General features: G+C 56.9%; 1 long non-coding RNA gene across 2 annotated transcripts; it reads right to left on the bottom strand.

Annotated features, from left to right (window-relative positions):
* Positions 1–3,671: 3,671 nt before the first annotated feature.
* LOC106698710 lies at positions 3,672–8,171 on the bottom strand. Of its 2 annotated transcripts, XR_002831499.1 has the most exons (3): positions 7,846–8,171; positions 4,627–5,105; positions 3,672–4,541 (listed from the first exon to the last, which is right to left on the bottom strand). It is a non-coding gene; the product is annotated as an uncharacterized LOC106698710 (long non-coding RNA). The 2 variants fall into 2 exon arrangements; XR_002831498.1 differs by having other exon boundaries at positions 3,672–5,105.
* Between the last annotated feature and the right edge of the window lie 629 nt (positions 8,172–8,800).

The following is an 8,800-nucleotide window of genomic DNA, read 5'->3' on the forward strand; positions in this document are numbered from 1 at the left end:
GGATGGACAGATGATGGATGGGTGGGTGAAAAACCACTGAATGGACAGATGGGTAGATCTGGAGAATGAGGACCATCAACACGGTTTTTTATGTAAGTGTTCACCACATGGCCAGGCTGCACAGTGGAGAGTTCCCGTTGGATGGATGGGTAGACAGATGGACAGATGAATAGATGGATTGGTGGGTTGGTAGACAGTGCAATACACATCTGAGTCCGTCTCAAGGAGGGACTGTGGGCAATGTGAACTGACTCTGGCAGAGACCTTGGTGGGGCTAGCAGGTCCCGAGCAGAACCTCGGCTTGCCTGGCATGATGCCCTTGCCTGCCACCAACTGGGCTGCAGCCTGGGGAAACCCATGGTCCCAGCTGGGACTGGGAGACTTGCAGCCTGTTCTTCATTCCGCTTTCTCAGCCCCTTGACTCTGGTTGGTCATCTCTACGTCAGGCCCCCTCAGTTTCCTTGTCTGTAACACCAAGGGGTGCTGGATGAGATGGGCTTCTAAGGAAAGCAGGAGGAGGTTCCCGGGTCCTCCAGGGGGAGGCGTAGCAACCCAGCCCCTCTGCCTTCCTGCTCACAGGTTCTCCCAACTTCATTCCTGGGCTCAGTCTAGGCACCTGTCATGTACCTTCTTCCCCTCCATTCTCCAAGTGTCTGGGCACAAAGCCAGGCCGAGAGATGGGTCCTGGGGAGAGGGGAACTGGCCCCGGCCTGAGGTGAGCGGGCAAGGGCTGCTGTGGCCACAGATGGCTGCTCAGCGGGCCCCTGGCAGGCTCCAGGCTGAGTCACCCTGAGTCACCACTGTCACTTCCTACCACACATTCCTTCACTCATACAGTGTCTCATTCTTTAGGCCACCTCCCTGGAATCTTTTTGAGCAGTTGCCAAACGCATGTGTGTGTGTGTGTGGCGGGGGGTGAGGGGGTGGGGGTGGGAGTGGGGGGGTAAGGGGGAGCTAAGGGGGGGCATGCTGCCTGGCCCAGCTGGATGGCCAAGGCCTTGGCTCCTGGAGCCCTGCAGGGAGAGAGGGCTGGACGGTGTGACTTCCCAGAAAGGGAGGGATGCCTTCTGAGCCCTGCTCTCTCCAGAAGGTCTCTGACCCTCGCTGGGCCCGGTGCCCCCTGGGTGGGTGGTGCAGGTCCCTGCTGCTGTGAGGCCCCAGGTCTGCCGCCTGGAGACTTGGCAGCTGGGAACACAGGTCCTCTCCTAGCGCACGAGTTCACTGAGCCGGAGAGGAAAATGGCCCACCTGCCCAAGGGCACCTGTCTCCGGCACGCCGCTCGTTCACTCGCTTATTCATTCATTCCCCGCACGTCTCTCAGAGGCATGTGGTCTGCCCGACACTGTGCCAGCCCCGGAGAAACCCTCACCCACTCTCTGTGGGTCGTGCTGAAGGAAGGCGAGGCCGTAGCCAGGCGCCATCCTGGTTCAACAACTTTGCAAACACTCGGCCCTCCGGGAAACCTTCTATCTCAACGAGGTCAATGTGTTTTGTGCTTAAAACTCCACTAATTTTTCCATGTTTTGCATTCATGATCCTCTTCAAATGTCAGCGGGAACCGTGGGACATTTTTACTCCTGACCGTGTTGCACGGAGGTGGGCTCATTACGCACGGCACCGCTGAGGGCCTGAGCTCTGTGCAGACTCCTGAGCTGACAAAAGGGGGTTCAGTGCCTGATGGTTTGATAGAAATCACAGTCCCGACGATTCCTGAGTGACCTGGGGAGCTGCTGTGGGTCCCGATGACTTTTGTTGAGATTTTATTAACATTTCACAGGAAACTATGAGGTTCCTCATTGTAGGAGAAGTTTCCATTGTGTCCCTCTCCCAGGAAGAGCCTGCTCATGTTATGCCCAGAGGATATGGCTGGATGGTGAATATAGAAGCAAGGGGGGTATAGAAGCAAGAACAGAGGCCTGGGAGAGCTAGGACTCCTGTGCGTGTGTGCAGCCAGTAACCTGCCGTGGGGCCTTCCGCAGGCTCCTGGCCTCTCGGGACTCTCTCTGCTTCCTCGGAAGGGAGACAGTGTGGTACAATGGTTAAGAGCAGAGGCTCTGGCCTCAGGCTGCCCCTTTCTAGCTTTGTGTCCTTGGGCAACTTTGAGCCTTAGTTTCTTCATCTGTAAAATGGGAATAATGGAAATATAACTCCCTCACGGGGCAGTTTTAAGAATTAAATGAGTTAATACGTGTAAGCTGATATAAGACATATCATTTATGAAAGCAGCTGGCATGAACTGAGAACTCAGGTGCTACCAGCCATTTGTTATTAGAGTGCCCACGAGTCGGGGGAGCAGCCAGGGCCCAGGGCAGAATTCGCAGGTGGTTACACAGAAGGGAAGGGAATGGTCGGAGCTGGGAGGGAGGTGGGGTCCCAGCTCACAGATGGGAAAACTGAGACTCAGCTCCCTGTTCGACAGGAAGCGGGGGCTCCTATTCCCAGCACCGACCTCGCTGAGAGGGACCGCACGGTCTCCCACATGGCCTTGGCCCAGGGGGCTGCGGGGCGCATGGCAGCCTCCTCCCTTCATCACCCCTGGGACGGAGGCCCCCTCGGAGCCCCAGCCTCAGGGCAAGAGTGCTTGCCCATTTCCTGCCTCACACCCTGCAGCAACCCTGTGTTGGCGCCTATTTCACAGCGAGAGATCCAGGGGATCCGGGGAATCAGCTGACTGTCCCAAGTACATGGACGTTCAGGGCTGAAACCCAAGTCTGTCTGATCCCAAGGCCCCCAGCCACCTCCAGAGCGACTGGCAGGGGTCGCTGCCACGCCGGCTGAGCCTTCCGTGGGTCCTGCCCTTTCCGAGGTGAGTCCCATCATCCTCAGGACAACCCAGTGATGTTGGCCCCATTATCATGCCCCGTTATGGACCTGGAAACCGAGTCACACAATGACAAGTCACTCCCCCAGGCCCTCACTGCCCTCCTGGCCAGAGGGCACGCTGGGACGTGACCCCGGCAGCTGCTCTTAGTCAGGGCATGAACTACATGCGGACAGAAGACGAGAGTGGGGGTGGGGGGGGCGGGTACGAGAGTGGGGGTGGGGGGAGCGGGTTCTGTCCTGCCCGCATTTCCTCCACAGAGCTAAGAGAAAAGAGCCCAGCATTTATTGAGCACCTACTACGTGCCAGCCCATCTCAAACCATTATTTTGCAAGCTGAATATTCTTAATTGTATTTTATGGGCAAGAAATGAGACTCAAGGAGACACCTAGTTGGGGGTGGGAGGCGGGAGGTAAGATTCCCTAGCCTGCGACCCCAGAGTTCCCACTCGAGACGCCAGAGAAGTGGAGGCCCCTCCCGGGGAGCTGGTCCCCCTCCCGCTGCCTCCTTTCTTCCCTCCTCCTGCCCCGGGGAAAATTAAGTGGTGAACGTTTTCAAAGTCGACCGTCCAAAGAAAATGGTTGGAGGAAGGAAATGTGCAATTAGGAGCTTCGGCGTAATTTCCACCGTGTGGTTTGAGCTCGACTGTAAACACTCAGGATGGAAGGACGAGCTTCCCCCGGGCTGGGGCTCCTGCCAGCCCTGCTGGGCCCCAGGACCAGGAGAGCCCGGGGGGCACCCGCGGGGAGGCGGTGGACTCGGACCGGGAGGCGCTGGGGGCTGTGGGACACGGCCATTCCCAAGGGAGGCTTCTTCCAGCAGAATGCGCCGGCTTTACAGAGAGGAAATATTAACGTTGTAATTATAATTCTGTGTATTCAATTAAGTTATTAAACAGGCCTGGCCTGCGGGAGAGAGAGAAAAACCCCTCCGTTTCATTCTAATTGCTTCTCCCAGGATGTAATTAGAGACTTATAAAGGAATCAAGCCAGAAAAGGCGGCTGGCTCTGCTGGGCCTGGGTCTGGGCCCGGGGTCTGGGACTGTGCCTATGTCTGGGCCAGGGTCCGGGGTCTGGCCTGGGTCTGGGCCTGTGTCTGGGCCAGGGCCTGGGGTCTGGGTCTGGATCTGGGCTCAGGGTCTGGATCTGGGACTGGGGTCTGGGATCTGGTTCTGGGGCCTGGGGTCTGGGCCTGGATCAGGGTCTGGGGTCTGTTTCTGTGATCTGGACCTGGGTCTGGGATTTGTGCTGGGTCTGGGTCTTGGGTTTGAGCCTGAAGGCTGGGGTCTGGGCCTGGGGTCTGGTCCAGGGTCTGGGATCTGGGCCTGGGATTTGGGTGACTGAGCAGAGCTGGTCCCAGTCAGAGGAGGCTGTGCTCTGAGAACATAGTTGCCACGAGGGTAGGGGTTTGGGTCTGTTGGTGTCCTCATGCCTGGCACGTAGTAGGTGCTCAAGAAATCATTGTGGGATGAGTGTCTAGTGGCCAGTGACCAGCTAAAGGGGCCGGGAGTGGCTGTCCAGCTGCCGTGGAGATCTCGGCAGAGCTGTTCCAGAGACGCAGTGGCTTCTTGCTGGACCCAGGGCCAGACTTGGCCGGAGCACACTGCTCTGCCTCCCTGGTGGCCAACACCGATGTCCATCCTGGCTGTGACCATGCGTTGCTGCTGGTTACATAGACGACCTTCACCTCTTCCTTTAGCCTCTGCTCTGGTCACCGGCACCTGATGACCAAGGAAAACTGTGTCACCCAGGGAGGGGCCAACATTCCACCAGCCCCAGCCCTGTCCTAGCAACAGAACCCTGTACCTCCCAAAGGGGCGGGTTTTTAAGCATCAGGGTCAGAGAGTCCAGAGAGCAAAAGCCCCTCCTCCAGACCCCCCATGTCAGGCCCCCTGTGGAGCCTCTGGGGGAGGGGGGCCCGGAGAGGGTGCAGGCCCCGAGCAGGCCCCAGATCCGGCTCCACGCTCCTCCAGCCGACAGCTGCCCCCAGGCTCCGTGCAGAAGCTCCCGTCGGACGGGAAGTGTCTCGTTCCAGCTGGCACGGCCTTATCGAACAGCCAGGCTTTGTCAGTGTGGACAGCTGCGGTGACGGGGGCTGGCTCCGCGCTGGGCTGGGGGCCGGCTGGGGGGCTGGATTTGGGAGGCTGAGGAGGGGGAGGCCGAAGCCAGCAGCATCTCCCAGTGGGCGGGCGAGCGAGGATCATGAAGCTTTGGTTCAGCAGAGCCTCCTGGAAAGCTGAGTCCCTCAAGAGGGTGCCACGGTGTGAGGCTTGATTGGGGCGTGACTGTAAAGGGAAGCCTGATTGGGGCGTGACTGTAAAGGGAAGAAGAATGTGCGTGGAGAAGATGGGAGGAGCTGGGCCTGTTCGCTAGTCTCCCCTGGCACACCAAAGAGCCATCCTTCAATGGCTGACACTGACGGAGCCACAAAAGTAATCATTTTGGAGGGATAGGAAGGTGTGGGGACCCTTCCTATGTACAACCATCTATCCATCCATCCATCCATCCATCCATCCATCCATCCATCCATCCATCCAATTATCTACCCACCCATCCACCCATCTACCCTTCCACTTATCCACTCATTTACCCATCCATTCATTCATCTACCCACTCTTCCGTCCATTCATCCATTTAACCATCCACCATCTATCCACCCATCCATTCATTCACCCATTCATCTACCCACCCATCCTGATTCCCAGGTGCTTAACACCAGTGGCTGAAAAAATGGTGAATCATTTGCAGAGACCAGGATGACTCTGGAAGAAATAGGTTCGAACAACAGTGGGGCACACCTCAGTCTAAACACACAGGCTCTGGAGTCAGAGAGACCCGGTTTGACTCTGAGTCCTACCACTTCCTACCTTACCCTGGTGTCAGTCACCCAACTCCTCTACGTCTCTGTGTCCTCACCTGGAAAACGGGGCTTGTCACTTCGTGGGGACGTTATGGTAATTCATGTAACATGCTTAGCACAGTGCCTGCACGAGGGCAGAGCTCAGATAAAGGCACTTTTAATGCCTACCTGCCCACTGGATGGGGAGCTCCTCTCTCACCTCAGCAGCCCTGCTCTGATTCCTGTCCCAACAGGCCCTGACAGCAGCCACTCCCTCCATGCCCCTCCTCAGGTTCTGGAGCCTAGGGATACGGGGCACCCAGCAGGGCCCTGCTGGTCCCAGAATCAAGCAAGATCACAGATCACATTTTGCAAGGGTGGGAGAGAGCAGGAGAGTTCATCTGCCTGGACCCCAGCAAGAAGCCCCATTCATACCGGTTTCCCAAAGCAGCTCTACTTGGCAGGGAAGGATCCCCATGACCAAATCTCTGCTTCGTGAGGTGCTTGTAGTTAGTAGCTGTGTATTGAGAGGGACAAAATGCGGTGAGGCTCTGTTTCCGGGCTGAGTCCTCGGAGAGGCGGGATTGGAAAGGTGCTATTTGCAGTCACCTAAGAGGGCTCAGTGTTGCCGTTTGCTTGTCTGACCTCCCCAGTGGGAGTGAGGGCTGTGGCTCCGTCTCCACAGCCTTAGGCGTGAGCTCATCTATTCTCATCTCCATGCTGACGACTCTCTGATATCTAGCTCCCGACCTGGTCCCCCTCCGGAATTTCAGGCCCACAGCTCCAACTGTGAATGTTAATGTCTCTATCTTTTCCGACTTAGAATTTCCACTTGGTTCTTTATTACAGTGTCCATTTCTCCGCCTAGATTCCTCATCTGTTTCCTTATTAAGACTATATTTTCCATGAATTCTTCAAGCATATTATCTTTTAACGTTGGGGCAATGTTATAAGAGCTGTTTTGAAAGATTTGTTTGCTAAATCTATTATCCAGGCCACTTTAGGGTTGATTTCCATTGACTGTTGTTTTTCATTCTTGACTATGAGTCACATTTTCTTGTTTCTTTGTACATTTGAAATTGCCGATTACATATTGGACAAGCCCTGGAGAGGGAGAGGATGTTTCTACAGACTGATCACTGCTGGCTATGATTTGGGGGGTTCTGGTCCCTGATGGTCTCCCACAGGGAAAGAGACAGTGAGAGCTCCTTGCAGGAATAGTGAACACCCCCAAGGATGAGGGGATGCTGCAGGCAGGGCTGTGGGCACACCGATCCCCAGGTGAGCCACTGGGGGCCACCTGTAGTCTCCTGAGGACCCCCAGACCCACTAGAAGAGCTGAGATTGGGTGGGCGTCCTGCCCCTCCCGTCTGCTTCACAGAGGGAAGCTCCCTTTGGCCACTATCTCCCCTTCCCAATGTGCCCCCATTGGGGGTAGGAGATGCTGTGGGTCCACAGGGCCACACACCCTGTGCTGGCCACTTTCCACTGACCCTCCAGGCTCCCTTTCTGCCCTGCTCTCTGCCCCAGAGGCTGAGCCTCATGGGCCCCGTTCCTGGGCTCCATGCCTTCTGGCTTCCTGTGGGGTGGGGCCATGGCGAGACCTGGCTACAGGTAAGAGGGGAGGAGAAGTCACAATATGCACAGCACAGCAGCTCCCCTGTGGGGTCACCTGGGCAGGCTGTGTCCCTGGATGAAAGGGCGCACCTTCCCCCTAGGCAGCTCTCTGTCAGAGTAGCTCCTTCCAGGTCCCGGCAATGTGCCTCCCCATCCCTTCAGCCTAAGTAAGGGTGGCCGCGGCCCGGAGTGCGGTGCAGCGCCCACCCTCGTGCTCCCCATCCTCTGCAGTTTCCCCAACTTGAGTCATCTCGTTCCTGGTGGAACCCTGACTGACACATAGGCCTGTCCCCTGGCAGCACAGAGAGGCCTCCGGCCATGCTGCTGCTCCCACAGCCGGCTCACATGGCTACACCCAGAGCACCGCCCTGGACCACCAAGCCGTTCTCCCAGAAAGGTGGGTGAAAGCCAGAGAGGCCTCATTCAGAGCAGGCCTCCCAGGTCCATGAGTGAAAGGCAGAGTCGAAAGGCCAGCCTGGGACAGCATAGCAACCACTTGGGACAATGACGTCTGTGGCTTTGGAGTCACAGAGCTTTGGGTTCAAGTTCTGCCTCTTCCCGCTACTCACTGTGTAACCATGGGGAGCACCGCTTCCTCTCTCTGACCCTCAGGCCCAGCCTGAGCTCCATGACGGGGTCACCAGGAGACAGTATGCAGAGCCCAGCGCCGACCCAGCTCCCAGTGGCCCCAGCAGGGCCCACGAGGAGGCCTGTCCCCAGCTTCACCGGCCTGCTCCCGGGTGAATCGCTGCTGAGTCACGGCTAGTAGGTTCCCAAAGTAGAAACTCTGTCAGATCTCAGAGAATGTCAGCCCCAGTGACTCACGTGTGTTTCTCTCCAAAACAGGATCGCAGGCCTTTGGGACCAGCTCAGCCAACTCGGAGAGGCATTGCAAAGCTGTGAGTGGAACGCTGGGTTCCGGCCACAGAAGAGCTGCCAGGAGAGGAGTTCCCACTAGGAAAATCTGATTCAGCCAGCGTCTCCTTCTCCGTTAGGTTCCCAGTTCCTTGGCTGTGTCTGCAGCTAAGAGCTAGGGCTCCATGCTGGGTTGCCAGGAAGCTGGTGGCAGCGATGGTTTTGTTGTTATGGTGATGGTGTTGTTGGTGCTAGTGGTGATGGTGTTGTTTTTAATGATGGTGGTGATGGAAGGAATGGTGGTGGTAGAGTTGATAATGGTGATGGTGGTTATTGGAGGGTTGTTGGTAATGGTGATGGTGACGCTGTTGGTGGTGATGGTGGGTTGTTGTTGGTGGTGGTGCTGGTGCTGGTGGTGCTGGTGCTGGTGGTGATGGGATGTTGATGTTGAAGGTGGTGGTGATGAAGATGGTATTGATGCCTCACAGAACGCAGCTGCAGTGGACGTGGCTCCGCGATGGGTTTCTGTGGAGCAGGCTCCCTTCCTTTTTAAGGCAGCAACACGCCCTTTCTTTTGGAGAATTTTGAACACTTTCTCTCCCTCTTAATGTGGCTTGGAGGGGCTGGCAGTCCTGGACCCGTGTCCCCTTACCGCAGGGAGGGTGTGTG

The sequence above is a fragment of the Myotis lucifugus genome, unplaced genomic scaffold (genome assembly GCF_000147115.1).
Source record: "Myotis lucifugus unplaced genomic scaffold, Myoluc2.0 scaffold_218, whole genome shotgun sequence".
NCBI lineage: Eukaryota > Metazoa > Chordata > Mammalia > Chiroptera > Vespertilionidae > Myotis > Myotis lucifugus.